Below are 16,851 nucleotides of genomic sequence, written 5' to 3' on the forward strand. Positions count from 1 at the left end.
TAAAAATCACACTATTACAGATCTCCCGAATTTTTGATGTGCTTGTTTATACAATTTCTCTACCTTTCAAAATATAAGCAAGGTTAGATTAAATACATACTTATTATTACTATATTTCTATGAGAAACCATGACCCATCCTCAGGGAACCCTATGTTTTCCTGAAGGTAGGACTGTGGCTCCCTTGGATTAATTTCCCGGAATAAAGAAAAGACATTAAAGGATATCAAATATGTTAGATCTCTGTCTCACTAGGTATGTCCCAAACTCTAGGGCAGTGTTTTTCTTTCTTAATTTTTATTGGAGTATATTTGATTTACAATGTTGTGTTAGTTTCAGGTGTACAGCAAAGTGAATCAGTTATACATATACATATCTCCACTCTTTTTTAGATTCTTTTCCCATAGAGGCCATTACAGTGTACTGAGTAGATTTCCCTGTGCTATACAGTAGGTCCTCATTAGTTATCTATTTTATATATAATAGTGTGTATATATCAATCCCAATCTCCCAATTTATCCCCTCTCCCCTTGGTAACCATATGTTTGTTTTCTACATCTGTAACTCTATTTCTGTCTTATAGATAAGTTCATTTGTACCCTTTTTTTAGGTTCCACATATAAGTGATATCATATGATATTTTAATGCAGCATTTTTCAAGACTGAGCACTCATTAACTTTGAAGCTTACGGAGATGGACATCTGTATTTTAAAAGCATACAATGGTTAGAGTTTGGGAATTTTAAGGTTATTAAAAAGTTAACTCAACCTTGTTTGTGTACAGCTACAGTCCTCTTTTGGGCATGTCATTTACATGGTAGAAATACTTTCTAGATAAGACAACTCTGGTAGGACAAAGTACTAAACATTGCTGGATAATGTTTTAAAAACCCTCAGACCACCAGCAGGCTTAAAATGGACTTATGTCTTATATTTTGCTTTCAAAGTCCTGCATTGACTTTACATATATTTTTCTGGTAATCTAGATATCATTGAGCTGAACACTCCATAGTGAAAAAAACCTTTAATAATCTTGAAGAAAAATAACAGTTTGGTACACTAGGAAAGTATTTTTCTCTCACTTTCCCTGCACATTAAATCTAATAAATTAATCTCAACCTTTGCTAAAAATCTCTAATTAGAAGTTTTTGCTTCTGGAATAAAAACGCAAATGATCTGAAATATTTTAGAAGTATTCAGTGTTTCAAACTGTTTCTAACATGACACAATTTAAACTTCAAAGAAATGGTGATTTATTCAATAAAACAAGTTGTGTGGTTTTGACTGATGGCTCAAAGGACATTTGCTAGTCTATGCTTTCCCTTAAATCATGGATGGTCTTATCTCAATTTGAGAGTTTGAATAAAATTTTCCATTTGTAGCCTTTAGTCACTTCAGTTTTAATATTGTATTTTTTAAGAGGTGACTAAAAGATTTTCTTTAAAAACTGTCAATATATCGACACTGATATGTGATATGTAAAAGTATTGTCTATTGAAGTGGATATAATAGCCACAGTTTCACTGAAAATCGGTACCAGTTTGGAAGAAATAGCTGAACCAATTTTCTAAATGGAAGCTTTAATAGGAAAGAAAAAACAATCTGTGAGAACAGATACTTTTTAAAAATATTAAAAAATATCATTTTACTGTACATTGTACTGTGGCTTAAACCAATTTCTTAGATTATTAGATTTAAACAATGGTAATTTTCTTCCAGAGCATCATTAAAATTATTTACAAAACTTCCGCTTATGGAAGGCACTTACTGAAACGAGGCAAAGTTAGTTAGAAGGATAGTCCATGAACACTTAGAATTAATGATTTAACAAAAATTTCCCAGGCTGATATAAGCAATCACTAGAATGTATAGAACACATACTATGTGGCAGGCACTGTTCTTTCTATTTAATTATTTTTAATTACATACTATTATATATAAAATCTCATTTTTCAGATGAGGAAAAAGAAGCCCAGAGGCTGTGCCTTGTCTAAATCTATTGTCTAAAGTCACATAGTTAATAAGTGAAACAGGATTCAAACTCACTCTCCATGATTGTAACCATTATGGTATACAGCTTTCAAAGAACCAACCAGACTTGACTGAAGCCTGTTGATATTTTTAAGTGTTGGTTTTAAAGAAGCCACACACTATTGTTATATATGTAGAAATAAACAGAAACTGGAAGCAGAAAATCAGAAAAGAGAAGGGATAACTATATGCTTTTTACTTGCTGAAGATATATGAGAGTCTGGGAAAAAGCTGTATTAGTATTTTAGAACCAAACACTTCTAAAAACATACTATAAATGCATGTATTTTAACTTGACAGTGATACTTTGCCACCTGTTTAAAATATACCCTTTGTGTTTAATTTATACCTAATTTATTATATATATCCCCCCCCCACTAAAATGGCTTCTGATCTTTCTAAAATGAACAAATATTTTATTCCTTTAAGAAAAATTTTTAAAAATTTGTTATTTTTTCTATTATTCTGTGAACAATAACATCAAAATCTTACAGAACTTTAATGGAATAAAAATAAAATTGAGCTGCTAGCCAGACAAAGGGCTTTTATACATTAGTGACTATCATGCAAAGAAAATGAGAAAGCACTTTTTCCAAGAACAAAAATTGCCCTCTTTCCTATAGTATAACTCAAACTCTGAGTCATAAATAAAGAGAAACACAGACAGAGAGGATGAGAGATCATAGTAACTGACAACACTGCTGGCTGTGAATACTGAACTAAACTAATAACCAATTGGCTGGCAGCTTATAGGGTTTTTAAAACTCTTTTTAAAAAAATCTCCATAGGTTTTAGTCAAATTCATTACCCAATTTTCCAGAGCCATTATAGTATTTGTATGCATGTCTGTGTATATATATATATATATATATATATGAGGTCAATTATTTTATGGCTATAATACACCTATGTTTAATTTTAGTTGACCGTAAATCACCTTTGGAGGTAAGAGGAACAGAAACAAGTAAATATGTATATATATAATATCACATTTTATATAATATTACATAATTTTATATAATATATATGATATTATATATATATAGTTTACACACACACACAGAGGAGAGAGAGAGAAAATTTTGGGATTCCACGAATTATTCTTCTCAGCTGGTAATAGATAACCCAGAGATATTTTATCGATTGTCTCTGTGATGAAATTACCCACTTTCTCTCCTAATCTCCATCTACCTCAATCTCATGTATTTTCTAGGACACAAAAAATTATTTAGATTTATCAAGCATACTTGTAATAGATTCTTATATAAATCATTCAAAAACCATAACAAAACAGCTTAAATATCTGTACTCATGTTTTGATAGTTCTCAGATATTTTCCACAAAATGCCTCTCCAAATATAAGCTAGAGCTAAGGAACAGTTATATGTGTTTCTTTTTTTTTTTACATGTCTAATAGTAGGACCGACTGTTCATTAACTCTAGTAGCAGGAGCAAGTAGAACGTGGATAACTGCAACTAAAGTGTCTCAGCAAACCTCATGTGTCTAGTCTTCTGACTCACTCACTGTTTGCTTTTTGAGATTAGTAACAGTGGTGAATGGATTGTCATATCATTTTTGCTTTCTTTTTTTTTTCACTGAGAATTATTGAGGCAATGAAATGTCCAAAATTTCTTGTTCACGTTTTCCTTCTCCTTGTCATTGTTTATATAGCTGCACATTATTCCATCAATTCTAGAATGACTCAGGATTAGTTTTTGCCAAGTGATGGAGGATTGAAATAAATGCCAGATTTAACCAGTTGTAATTACACCTGAAATGGTATTCTCTTCCTGAAACTTCCCTAGCCTCCTCCTCCCCCAACAAAATAACAATAGCACAACTTTGTTGTAATTTTTTTTACTAGAATCTAAGGCAAGTAATTTCAAAATGGCATTTAAAAATTGTGTTATTGTTATGACCTTTTATTCTAGAGTAACTTTATTTATGTCTGCAAATGCCACCAATGACTCCTACCCTAATGAGCCATTGACTGCAAAGATCTATTTTCACCAGATGGGGATGTTGCATCAGGAAAGAGCACAAGGGTTCTCCTACTACTAGGGAAGTACAGAGGGAAAACCATCTGTATTTTCAAGATTGGACATGAAGTAAGAGATGCTTAAAAATATTTTGAAAATATTTGATTTTGGTGCTGAAGTAGATTATTTACATTAGGTAAATATTTTCAAGTTGGAACTAATTTATTGATATTTTTTTCTTTGTGTCTTGCTAGCAAAAAGGATTTTGTTATCAACCACTCTTTCCCATCCAGGTAATTATGAACATCTAAATAAATAATATTTTAAGGAGGAGGGTAAGGTGTGGTGGTTTTCATTTTTTAAAATTTTCTTGACATAGAGCTGTAGGTCAATTTTATTTTACCATTCCAAAATTTATTTTCATTCCATTTTTAATTTCCTTGTCATTAGAGAAAATGCTACATTCTTAAGATCTCCACATGGATAGCTCTTCACAAATATGATTAGTAACTGGTAGTACATCTTTGTTTATATTTCATTTTAACTACGATTCTTTTATTACATTTTTTAAAGAAAAATAGTTGAGATTGACAAAATAAGTTTTATTTGTTTGATCATAAACATTTCAAATATGTATTGATTAAATTGTATAACATGCTTTATTGCATGTATCTCTGAAGTGAACTGTGAATATTTCGGGCTGTAGAAAAACAAATTTTCAGGAGAATATCAGTTTGAGGAATTCTCTGAGGTAATTAGCTTAAAAATGCCTATGGGTGAGAACACACAAATACACACATAAAAGGGCACATTTTCACTTATTTTTTCCTCCCTATTTTGTTTCAAGTGAGCAAAATAAAATTATTATAGGATACAAGGTTTACTCAGGAATTACTTAGGCATAAATGAGCTATAAATATTATAAATGTATCATTCTGTATTTCAAGTCAGGAAACTAAAGAGATTCTTCATTTCTGACTATAATGTCTTGGTTTTCAGGTTACTTTGTCACATCTCTATGCTTACCATGAGTGGATCTGGGAGATAAAAATAGTGCCAATAAGCTAATAACAAGAAGAAGCAGAGGAAAAGGAGGGGGAGGGGAATGAGAAAATATCCTAAATATTCACAAGTAGAATAAATCCTCCAACTGTACCTCCCATGTATCTAAGGCAGTTACTTCGAGGAATTCCAAAAGGGGTGTTCTGCCAGCTTCCACATACCTGTCCACTATGGTTATCACACATTTTCCAACTTGATCATTTCTCCTGTTGTGGCTCCCACTTAACCAATTCCATGGTTTGAAAAACTGTCATAAACTGTTCATCATGAAACTAGAAATTACACATAATAAGCACTAAAGAAGTATTAGTCAGTATTATCATTGCTAATTTTCCCAACTTTTGTGCAAGACATATGTTATTATCTCCATTTCCCAGAAAAGAAACTTGAGGCTCAGAGCAAGTAAGTAACTCAGTAATTATTAGCAATTTGTACTTTATAATAGCTAATCTTTATAACTACCTCACAAGGTAGGTATTATTCCCATTTTTGTTAATGAAAATGGCGTGGTTCAAAAAAGATAACCTGAGTGAAGGCTCAGGGTTTGAAACTGACTTTAGGTCCATAGCTCCTGCGAACCTACCCCACCCCATCTTGTGGCAAATTCCATCTGCTCTGTGAACAGTTTACTCAGTAGGCTCTTCCTTATCCATGAGTTATTGAGAAGCTCCTTTAGATGAGTAGTAGGGAGTATGTATTATTTTTTGGGTGAGAAGGTGGCAGGGAAGGGTTAGAGGATAACTTCCTGTTAACACTAGTAGCAGCCAATCTATAGCAACATTCACAAGGGCTTATTATGTGGCAGCTACCATGCTAAGCACATCACACAAATTATCAATTTAATTTTCAGAAAAAACCAATGAAGTAAATATTGCTATTGCTCCCAGTTATGAAAAGGGGACATGACACTTCTATGACTTAAGTAGTCAGGTCACACAAGTAAGGGGCAGGCTCGGGACTGGAACCAGGTAGATGCATTCTGTTATTCAGCACTTCTTGAGTATCTCATGTTCCTCAATCCTAGAGTTTGAGGGGGTTATAAAAATAGTTTATAACCTAGAGTGGTTGGAGCTCCAGCAATATGTATTACAATTTTGTTTTCAAAATGTATTAAAATGTATCACAAGAAGGATCTTGTGGCGATTAACCTGGCAGGAGGTCGAAGGCTGAAATGGAGTGGGTAGCTATTTTGGGGATGCAGGTACTAGGTAGGAAGCTATTGGCATGGTTCAGGCATATGCTGATGAGGAACTTAGAAAGGATGTTGGCAGGAAGGTCATTTTTACATTGAGGATTGATTCTCTTCAAACCAGAAGCCTATGAATATGTAATGTGAACACACACTACTGGTTCCGGAATGCCTCTAAAAGTAAAAACAGATATTTTACAATCACAATTAGGCAAAGGTACATCACACCACAAAAGTGCTTCCAAATGAGGAAATAATTTTCAAAAAACAGCACAACTAACACTTGGCTTAGAAACATTTTCTGTTGTGAAAGAATAATTGTTTCAAATTTCTTCATTCCGACTTTTCACTTAACATTTGCTTATTGAGCATTTTCTGTGTGCCATAGACTAGGGTTTTCTAATCATACAATAAGAGCATATCTGAAACAGTCCCAACCAATGAAAGAGATGAAAAAGGAGAATGCAGGTTTCTGAAATCCTTAAGATGGCCTCATTTTTTCCCACTTCAGAATATGTACATTCTACATTGTACCTGTCCTCTTGGAAAGTATGTGTAACCATGTTTCTGTAAATCAAAACATAGTATACATTCACGCTTCTTAAAGAAATCCTGTGGTGAATCCTTTGTTGTTAATTAATCACCCTTACTGTATCCGGTTGTCAATCTCGAACCTCATAATCGATCAGCCTTCCTTGGAGTATCACCTAGATTGTTATTTACTTGCAATGTATAAAATGAGCCCTCCTTTATATAAAGGCCGAGATCAATACTAAAGTTACAAAATAACATAACTTTGAGAAAAATTCACAGGAAATAAGATGCTTGTCTTCTAATCCAGATGAAAACATTTGATTTAGCATTTCAGTATCAGTAATCATTAAGGTAATTTTTAGATCATATTTTATCCCATGGAAAATGTGCCAAATCTCATTTCTCAGCCCTTTTTCAATCAATTGCACTTGTTGTGATATAGGAAACATAAAACAATCTGAAAAAAAAAAAGATACATTGAGTTAAATTTGATTCGTGGAATCTGATGCTTCCTTGAAAAAAAATGTCTGTTTCCTTTCATGTCTCTCTTTTGCTCACAATTGAGATGATAAAGTATAAATGACCGCAGAAAGCTATAGATTTTTCTAGCACAGAAACTCAGGCAGAGACTCAATCGGGATCTTGTCATAAGGAGGTGAGAAAATCAGGTTGTGCTCAGGCCCCAGATACATGTGTATTTGCACACGGTGATGGAGCCAAATCCTTTGGCCACAGATGTGTGCTACCGTAGGATGTGTTTTAGTGATGATGCTTATTTAATTGCAACAAACCAGCCAGCTCTTTCTCAGGGAGCAAATAAAACCCAGAAAGTTCTACTGTGTCACAGCTATTAAACAATTTTAGAAAGGTCTTTGATATTCATATTTCATATATCAAACACTAGCTTTATGTAAAGCTCTGATCTCTCTAATGTTTGTGAATGCACATTCTAGTTGAATGAACAAAATATGAACCAGCTAGATAAAATATTATGATGCATGCATAAGAGCAAAACATTGCACAACACAAACTCTGATTGCCTGTCTCTTATTCTCTATTTTAATTTTTATCATCCTGTTTATAACATTAGAATATTAAATATTATTTTTTTAGAACATAAAAATAGAACATAAACTATTGATGCCATTGGTATGGCCAGAAGTCTGGTTGATATTTAAATAAAGAAAAAAGAATCAGCAAGTAAGATACCCAGTTTCCTGTTTACACAGATATTATAACATTGAGCTTTACATTAATTAAAAGGTTTATAGTTAATTGCAGTCATTATTAACTGGAATTAATTATAGCCTTTACCTTCTCCCAAATAATGATTTTCCACAGCATATTTGAACTTTGTGTTCTATTTATATCAGGAATCTCAAGTCTGATAGTAAAATCTGAAGTCTTATGTCTTTAATAAATCTATGCCATCTATCTTAAGCTAAAACATGTCTAACCCTAACCATTTACATAAGTGATGAATATGAATTATTTTTCCTGTCTTATTGATATAATTTTTATTATTGATATTGGTCTTTAACTGATTTTTAGCCAAAATGAAATCACAAAAGCTACAGTGTCAGCTTAAGTGTGGAGTTGCTTCTAAGAGATTTAATGGGAAGATAACTATTGAGGCGGGCTTTAGAAGAAGTAAACTAGAAGATCAAGAAAGAGTTTGCAGGAATGTCAAGGAAAATCAGAAGGAATTAGCAGCCATGTTTTTGGGAAAATGTTTCTCATGAACATGCTAGTGGGACTGTGTTGACAAACATCAAAGTTAAGTCGTTGGAATATAACAATGGGAACTGAAGGGCATGGGAAGATTTGTAACAGGACCTAATTCAAATAACGGAATGAGGGAGTTACAGAAAGAAAATCATGACCCAGTGAAAGCTGGGATAGAGAGGGAAGATTAGGAGGAAAATCCCTATAAAAACTGTTTCTGAGTTCCAACTTGCCAGTTTTGTCCTCATCGCCTCTAATGTAAATTTCCTTCTTGTTTGGGAGTGATACATCTACAAAAAAAAGATGTTGCCAGCAGACAGAGCTAGAGAAATAGTAGCAGAGAGTCAGCACAGCACTGAGGAGAGGTGAGGGTGGGAGCACAGCACTGGGAGTCAGGAGAGGGTCCCCTGCCTGAGCCTCTGACCACTTAGCTGCTTGACTTGACACAGGTCCCTTCAATTCTCTGTCACTCAGTGTCTAACTTTGTTAAGTGAATGTGGCACGCTAAAACATTTCTAAGGTTGTTCCCGGTTATAGACTTGACCAAGTTTGGAATGAAGAGGAACATTTTAGAAACATATGGCAGAGAAGGTACTTTTATTTTTCTCAAGTAGGGTGAGAATGATCTCTGCTCTCATCCTGCTAAGAAACAGCTACTAGTGCCAGCTGAACTGGCATGAGAGATATGACTATATATCCCTTCTGGTTTGGACTTCTTCGGGGTGTCATCAATTATGCACAAACAAAGCTGGTTGGTTGACACTGCAAGAAATGAAGACTTAATAAAACATACAGTAATTAAGCCAGTGTGGTAGAGGGGAAAGATAGACCAATAGGACAGAAGAGAGAATACAGAAATGGACTCACACTATGTGGTTATCTAATTTTGATGAAGATGACACAAATACATCAGCAGAAGTAGGTCCTTTTCCATAAACTGTGTTGAGTTAATTGGAGGTACATGTGGGAAAAAATGAATCTTAACTTTTAACTCATTCCAAGCACAAAAACCAATTTCATATGGATTATAAATATAGACAGATAAATCAATAAACTTTGAGATGAAAACAGGAAAATATTTTCAGAAATTTGATGTAGGTAAAATTCTCTGAGATAAAAGAAAAAACAAAGAATTCTGAGTATGAGAAAAAAAAGTGACTACATTAAAATTAAGAACTCCTTTTATCAAAGCAGTACTGAAACAATGGAAGGCAAGCTACATGGTGGTAGAAGAGATTTACGATACTTAAAGGCTGACAAAAGACATGTGTTGTTTAAGAACTCCCTCCAATTAGTATGCAAAAAGTAGGCAACTCTTTAAAAAATGGGAAAAAGATATTTCCAGGACTTCACAAAAGATCATGCCCAATTGAAAAATAAATATATGAACGAAAAGGTACCTCAACTTTCTTAGACCTCAGTGAAATGCAAATAAAACTATAATATGACACCACTAGGCACCCACTAGTATTTTCTGTCAAAATATAAAAGAAAATTCTAAGTGTTGGCTGAGGATGTGGAACAACTGGAACTTTCTTAAAATGCTATCAGTTCTACTCCTAGATATTTATCCAAAAGAAATGCAAACACTTGATCACTAGATAAATTTCAGAATTTTCATAGCAGCAGTATTTGTAAGATTACCAAAGTAGAAATGGCCTATCAGTAATGTAATGCATAAATAAATTTTGGTATATTCATTCACCGTAACACTCTACTGCAATAAGAAAGGGGGAAAAAAACTATCATTGCATCCAAAATGTGGATGGATTTACAAGCATAATGCCAAAGTTCAGTGTGTGATTCCACGCTTATAAATTCAAAACCGGAAAAAAATATCTATTGACTAATCTATGGGAAGAGAAGTTGATGGTGGGGCAGTAAGAGGCACAGAAGGAGGTCTTCTGGGGAGTCTATTATAGTTCTGCTTTTGATCTGGGTACTGGTTATGTGAGTCTGTTCAACTTGTAATATTTAAACAGCTATATAATGATGATAGGTGCACTTTTGTGTTTGTGGGTTACGCATCAAAAAGAAAAAGCTTTCTACAAAAAAAGTTACAGAATGTGGTGAAAGTTGCACTTTTAAAACACCAGTCAGGATGTAGTGTGGGAGAGATGGATCTGGGTCACAAAAGCCATGAGGGAAAGAGGTTATGAGACTACTGCTTTAGGCTAGGACAGAGATAAGAGTAGTTGCAGAGGAGAAGGTAGAAGCAGGGGAGACAGAGAAAAGCAGATGAATTCAAAGTTAAAGTGATCAAATAGAACTGCAGAACATGGTGATGGATGCGATAGGGAAGAGAACAAAGTACAGGTAGGGTGTAGATTACCTCCTAAGAAACTCCTGTCATCGAGGTGTATGTACAAAGCAGTCCAAATGACAGGGATCCCTAAAGCTGTGTGGGAGAGAAGGAGGTGCTCCACAGGTCGCAGAACTTGAGTTGAGTCAACTAAGTGCTTTTCAGAGGAAGTATCTGCATGTCGATCGTGCTCTCCTTTTTTTTTTTTTTTTTGCGGTACGCGGGCCTGTCGCTGTTGTGGCCTCTCTCTCTGCGGAGCACAGGCTCCGGACGCGCAGGCTCAGCGGCCATGGCTCACAGGCCCAGCCACTCCGCCGCATGTGGGATTTTCCCGGACCAGGACACGAACCCGTGTCCCCTGCATCGGCAGGCGGACTCTCAACCACTGCACCACCAGGGAAGCCCCGTGCCCTCCTTTTTGACTGACTTTCCTCACCGACCTTCTTCCAGTATACATGTTCTCCAGGTTTTCCTCCTACCCCTTGATTAGTCTTTCTTGTTCTTACATATGGTTCCTTCTCTGGGATGCCCAGATTTCTGTTCCAAGTCCCTTTTTCTTCTCTATTAATGTGATCAACCAAGCCCATGACTTTAAACGTTATCTTTGCCAAAAATCTCTCCTCCAGATCCATATACACAAATGGCTACCTAACTTGCCTACTTGTATTCCTCAAAAGTATGTGTGTCTCAGTTTTAATATAACGAGAATTGAACTAATTATTCTAGCTCTGAATCTAATCCCTTTCCAGAGTGTCCTTCCTCAGTGAATGGTGCCACTCACCCACCCAAAATACAGAAATATGGACTTCATCCTTGTTTTTTTTCAGCTTGTGTGATCTTGGTTCCCCAACCAGGGATTGAACCCAGGCCCACGGCAGTGAAAGCACTGAGTCCTAACCACCGGACTGCCAGGGAATTCCCTGGACTTCATCCTTGATTCCCCCCTCTTTTTTATCTATACTTTCCAACAATGAATCTTATCAATTTTATACCCAAAATGTCTCTTGCATCTTCACACTTGCCTCCATCACCATCCCTGCCGTCACCCTGGTCCAAGCTACCATCATCTCTTGCCTCAATCACTGCAGTGGTCTCCTCACTAGTTTCCTCTGAGACGCTCCTGTCCCTTCCCTTCTCTCAATTTATTCTTCACATTCAAGCAGAAATGATCTACTCAATAGGCAAATCTGATGCTACCAAACACATGCTTAAAATTCTTCAAAGGTTTCTGATGGATTTTAGGGTGAAGATCAAAGTCCTTAACAAGTTCTGCTCCATCTGGCTCCTCCCAGATACCTTAACCACTCCTTTACCATAAAAGCGTCATTTATCTTGTCCTCCTGTCTCATGGCTTTTGTACTTGCTGCACCTGCCATACTTCCCTGATGCACCCAGCCACCCCCAAGTCTCCTGCTTACTGACTACTCATCATTTAGATTTCAGCCTAACTCTCAATGCTGTAAGGTGACCTACCTGATTCTTCTGAACATTCCACATCCTTCATGCACTTTTTCTTCAAAGCCCCTATCACGCGATAACTCACAGTTTTCTGTTTGATAATTGGGCAATGCCTGTGTCCCTAGATTGCAATTTTCATGAGGATGAGAGAGTATCTTTGCACAGCTCTGTACCCCAAGTACTTAGAGCTTAGAACGTTTTATGTTCAAAAAATATTGATGAATGAAAGAATCATTTGGGGAAAGCAGATTCCCTAAGAAATGCACCAAGAAGCAAGAGGATGTCATTAGCTCACTGTGTCCCATGAAAGTCAGGCAAAATAGGGCAAAAACGAGAAAGAAATCTAGTTTAGGGATTAAAACCTTAAAATCACCCTCCTGTGATTTTGCATACGCTGCCTTTGATACTCAGCGTTGTGTTAGCCCCACCTGTTATGGAGTTCAAAAAGGTCATCAATTGAGTTCTGGGAAATAGATACCAACGAATGGCTCAGAATACTTTGGGCTCAAATTAAACAACAGTTAAGTTATAGATCTTAATAATGTTTAACCTTTTAGAACATTGCCTGACATATAAGAACTACATGGAAAAGATTTCAGTGTCATCAATTTGGGGACTAAGGCACCTAAAAAAGCTGATTCTGAGAATTTTTCACACTCATGGACACTTGTTAGCAGAAAGCTGAGTGTTGATAACAGCTTAATAGATCAGGCAGCTACACAAGAACCCAGCACAGGCGGTCTGTATTAAGAACTGCTTTGGGGGTGCCAAGGGTTTTTTCTTTTTTGAAATGTGAGCTCTAAAATAATTTGGTTTTTTGCCTCTCGCCACTGTTCTCACTCCACACTTGCCATTTTACATATGATTATTGAGTTGACCCGAAAGGCTTTTAGGTTGGGAGGTGCAAGGTCAGTGTCCCTGCCACCTTCCAATCTCCGTCTGTACCTACCTCAGACGTGTCTTTGTACTATCCCTGCTGGACACCGCACCTTTCCGTAATTATAAATGTCTGTTTTCAGTCACTTCAAAGCTTTCCCAGCACTGGGAGTCCTCCTTCAAAGCCTCTGCTTTGCTGAGGAACTTCTGTCATTGACAGGAGGTCCTGCTTTGAAGTTTTCCATGCCATTTATTGATTTCCCCCCTTTAAAGATGTTCAGATTAGAAAATGCTTCACCCCCTTTGAAAATGTGCATATTTTCATGATGGCGAAGGGTAATCCTTTGAAGATATTTACATTTTATAGCAATGTCCTTGTATGAAGAAATTTGACATCAGATATGCCACATGCTTTATGGACTTTCCTTTTCTCTGCTGGATCCTTCAAGATTAAGAGCCTCCCAATTTAGTATGTTGTTGGTTTTTATATTATGCTTTTGTTCCTTTTTTTATGCACTGTCAGAGGAACTCAATAAATGTGTTAAAATGAAAGCGCTTGCCTAATTTGGAAATGGCCTTTATTCCAGTTGTTTATATAATTCTACTTAAAGTTGAGACACTTTAAATGTTTGGGAGTGTTTACAAAGTTTTCATGATCTCATGACCATCTGCAGTATCCTAATATTATACACAACCACCAACAAAACTTAGCTTTGACAATTAGCTCTGTTAGTTATAAAAGGCATATTTCACACATTTTTGTTTCATTTATATGCTTAAGCCTCAGTTTCCTAACCTGTTAAATAGAAGGATAATGATGCCATAAGGATTAAATTTTAAAATTGCACTTAAGGAGTACTTCACACATAGTAAGTTAGCTATACCTATGGCAATTAAACGGCAAAATTCAATTAGTTTAATACTGGACAGTAGCCTAGGTAATGAGTTAGATATTAGCATCAGAACTGTTCCCACTGATCAGAAGTACACTAGCTTCTCCTCTGATTAGCTGATTTCAGCAATTCTGTCACTTGGAATTTCTGTCATTTAGCTTAAGACTTGGATTACTGTTAGAATAAAGTACTGTTGGGAGAGGTAATACTTTCCTCGGTGCATATGAAGATTCTGAAAGCATATTATGGTGATGCAAAGAGATGAGAAAGAGGAAATTGTGCTCCAGAGTAGAAAAGGAGATGGGGAAATTGTGAGATGATGGGAGTAGAAGAGGACTCCAAATGTGAACTTTCACACAATTCTTTCAAAGATTAAAAATAAACCAAGCATGCCAACACACACACACATACACACAGACACACACCACACTACCCACAAACCTAATTTACAACCAAATGTAATAAGTAGTATTATAATGCACTGAATTAATGCTAAATCTAGACTCTCACACACACACTAAAGGAAAATAAATCTAACTGGGATGAGTTTTGATACCTAGTGAGCTTGTAAACTCATATTAAACGTAGTCCAGTTGTTAACCAGGAATCATAAATGACCTCTCTGTGCATAATAAAAATAAAGCAGTGCTATTTAATTTCAGTCTTTGGCATAATAAGATTGTAATCATTATGCCAGGGAAACATTTTCATTTTCCTGGGTGTCAGTGATTAACTTCCATTTCTCTAACACTCTAAATGTATTGCTTCATTCAGTAATTTAATCATTCGTTTATTTAATATTTATACAGTGTCAAGGAAGTACGAACAGCCAATAAACATATGGAAGGATGCTCAGCATTACTGTTCATGAGAACAGAGTAAGTGTAGACAACAATGAGGTATGTATTTTATCCACTGGGGGCTTAATAATATTGAGTATTGTTAGGGGTGGGGACGAATTAGTATTCTTATATGTTGCTGATGGAAGTATAATTTAATATAAAGTTTTAGAAGGTAATTAGGAAATATCTATGAAAATGTAAACGTGTATATACTTTAATCCAGAAATATTTCCTCTAAGCTCTATTATGGAGAGATATTGTATTAACAGGAAAAAAAAAGAGAAGAGGGAAGAAAGGAAAGAAGAGAATAATTTCCCTAAATATCTAAATATCCACAAATAGGGGTATGGTTTAAGTGAACTATAGATAATCCATTGCATACAGTATTACCCAGTAGTTAAGTAGAAAGGCATAAACTGCATCCATATGCCCTGACATGGAAAAATTTTTCAACCATGTGGAAAGAGAAAAAGAGCAAGTTGAAGAATCCTATGTAATGAGTGGTATCAGTTGAAAAATGCACAAAGTGTATATTTTTAATGTGTTCTTATGTGTGTGTAAAAGGGGACACCAATGCTCATTTCTGTTCTGGGGCTTGCATTTAGGGTGTTAATCAAAATGAGCTCTTTATCTATATTGATTAAACATTCCATGAAGAACATATATTTTCCTTGTGTAATTAAAAATAAAATAAGTACAATTAAATATGTATGCATTTTATAAATTATCCTCTAAACAAGTTAATATACTAGATTTGATTCCAAATATGCAAATATTGAACTTGTCTGTGAGTAATTAAATGTGTATTTAATTTTGTGCAAGTTCTCCATTTGTCAAAAAAGTGCTGCTTGTTATTAATTTCTTGAGAGCACAAAAAGGATATATCTTTATGCTTTTAGATTGAGTATATCCAAATTACCCAGATTACTGTCCCAGAGACACCTTGGATACAAGGCATCTGCCTTGGTATACATAGTCAGTGGACACTGTATACAAATGCGTGAAACAAGCAAAATCCCATGTGTATCTTTCTACTCACTCAATCTCCCAACAACTCCCCCTAACTTCAGAGTTTCCTAATGGTCTATTGGCGCCAGGGCACTAAAGGAAAAGGAAGGTTTGTAAGATGGGCTTCTTGGGCACATCTTTGTAGATTATCTTCCAAATTCTTCTCTTTTTCCTCAAAGGGAAATATTAGAAAAGAGAACAATAAGTTTCCTGAATTGTATGTGTAACATCAAAATGTTCAGGTTTTCAAAGACAGTTCATGTCAAAGAGTGCCCCCTCCCTGTATCTCAATCTTTCTCTTAAAAAAAAGGTATATTTCCTATTCTTAAAAGAAACTCAAGCTCTGACACAGTTTCACTACAAAATCAGAACCCCTGAAGTTCAAGCTGATTTTGAACATAGAACAATGCATTTCAATATATTGATTCTCTTCTGTTGTCTTGTAACTATAAAAAAAAACAACAAACAACTGTATATATGTGTGTGTGTGTGTGTGTGTGTGTGTGTGTGTGTGTGTGTGTGTATATATATATATATCCCTTGTTCATGAAAGAACGGACTAGCTCTTGATATAAATTATTGCAACACATTTGGCCTTTGCATTTATTATACAACACATACATGTTTTTTCATTAAGGTACAGTTTCTTTCAAAATTGCTCTGCTTTTGACATCTGTAAATTTTTCTTTGGATTTTAATTAATTTCCAACACCTGAGTCTTGGCCAGTGTTGCTGGCCTAGCTAGCTGATAATCTAGACCTTTTATTTTGAAGATTAAACACAATTTCATCTGGCTTGTCTTAGATTGTGGTCTTCTTTGTGGACAAATTTTATCTTATTTTCTTATTAGTGAACATTGTCAAAGAAGGCAGTTCTTTCTCCAAGTCATAGATCCACACTATTTTTCAGTGAATACATAGGAGACTTTATTGGACTCTCTATATAATTTTCC

General features: G+C 35.3%; 1 long non-coding RNA gene across 2 annotated transcripts in view; it reads left to right on the plus strand.

The window, feature by feature from the left end:
- Positions 1-14,939, plus strand: part of LOC307186283 — a 672,979-nt gene extending 658,040 nt beyond the window's left edge. For both annotated transcript variants that reach the window (XR_013828307.1, XR_013828308.1), the window contains one exon: positions 14,859-14,939. This is a non-coding gene — a long non-coding RNA (uncharacterized lncRNA). The remainder of the gene's footprint in view (positions 1-14,858) is intronic.
- Positions 14,940-16,851: the final 1,912 nt, after the last annotated feature.

The sequence above is a fragment of the Stenella coeruleoalba genome (assembly GCF_951394435.1).
Source record: "Stenella coeruleoalba genome assembly, chromosome: 5".
NCBI lineage: Eukaryota > Metazoa > Chordata > Mammalia > Artiodactyla > Delphinidae > Stenella > Stenella coeruleoalba.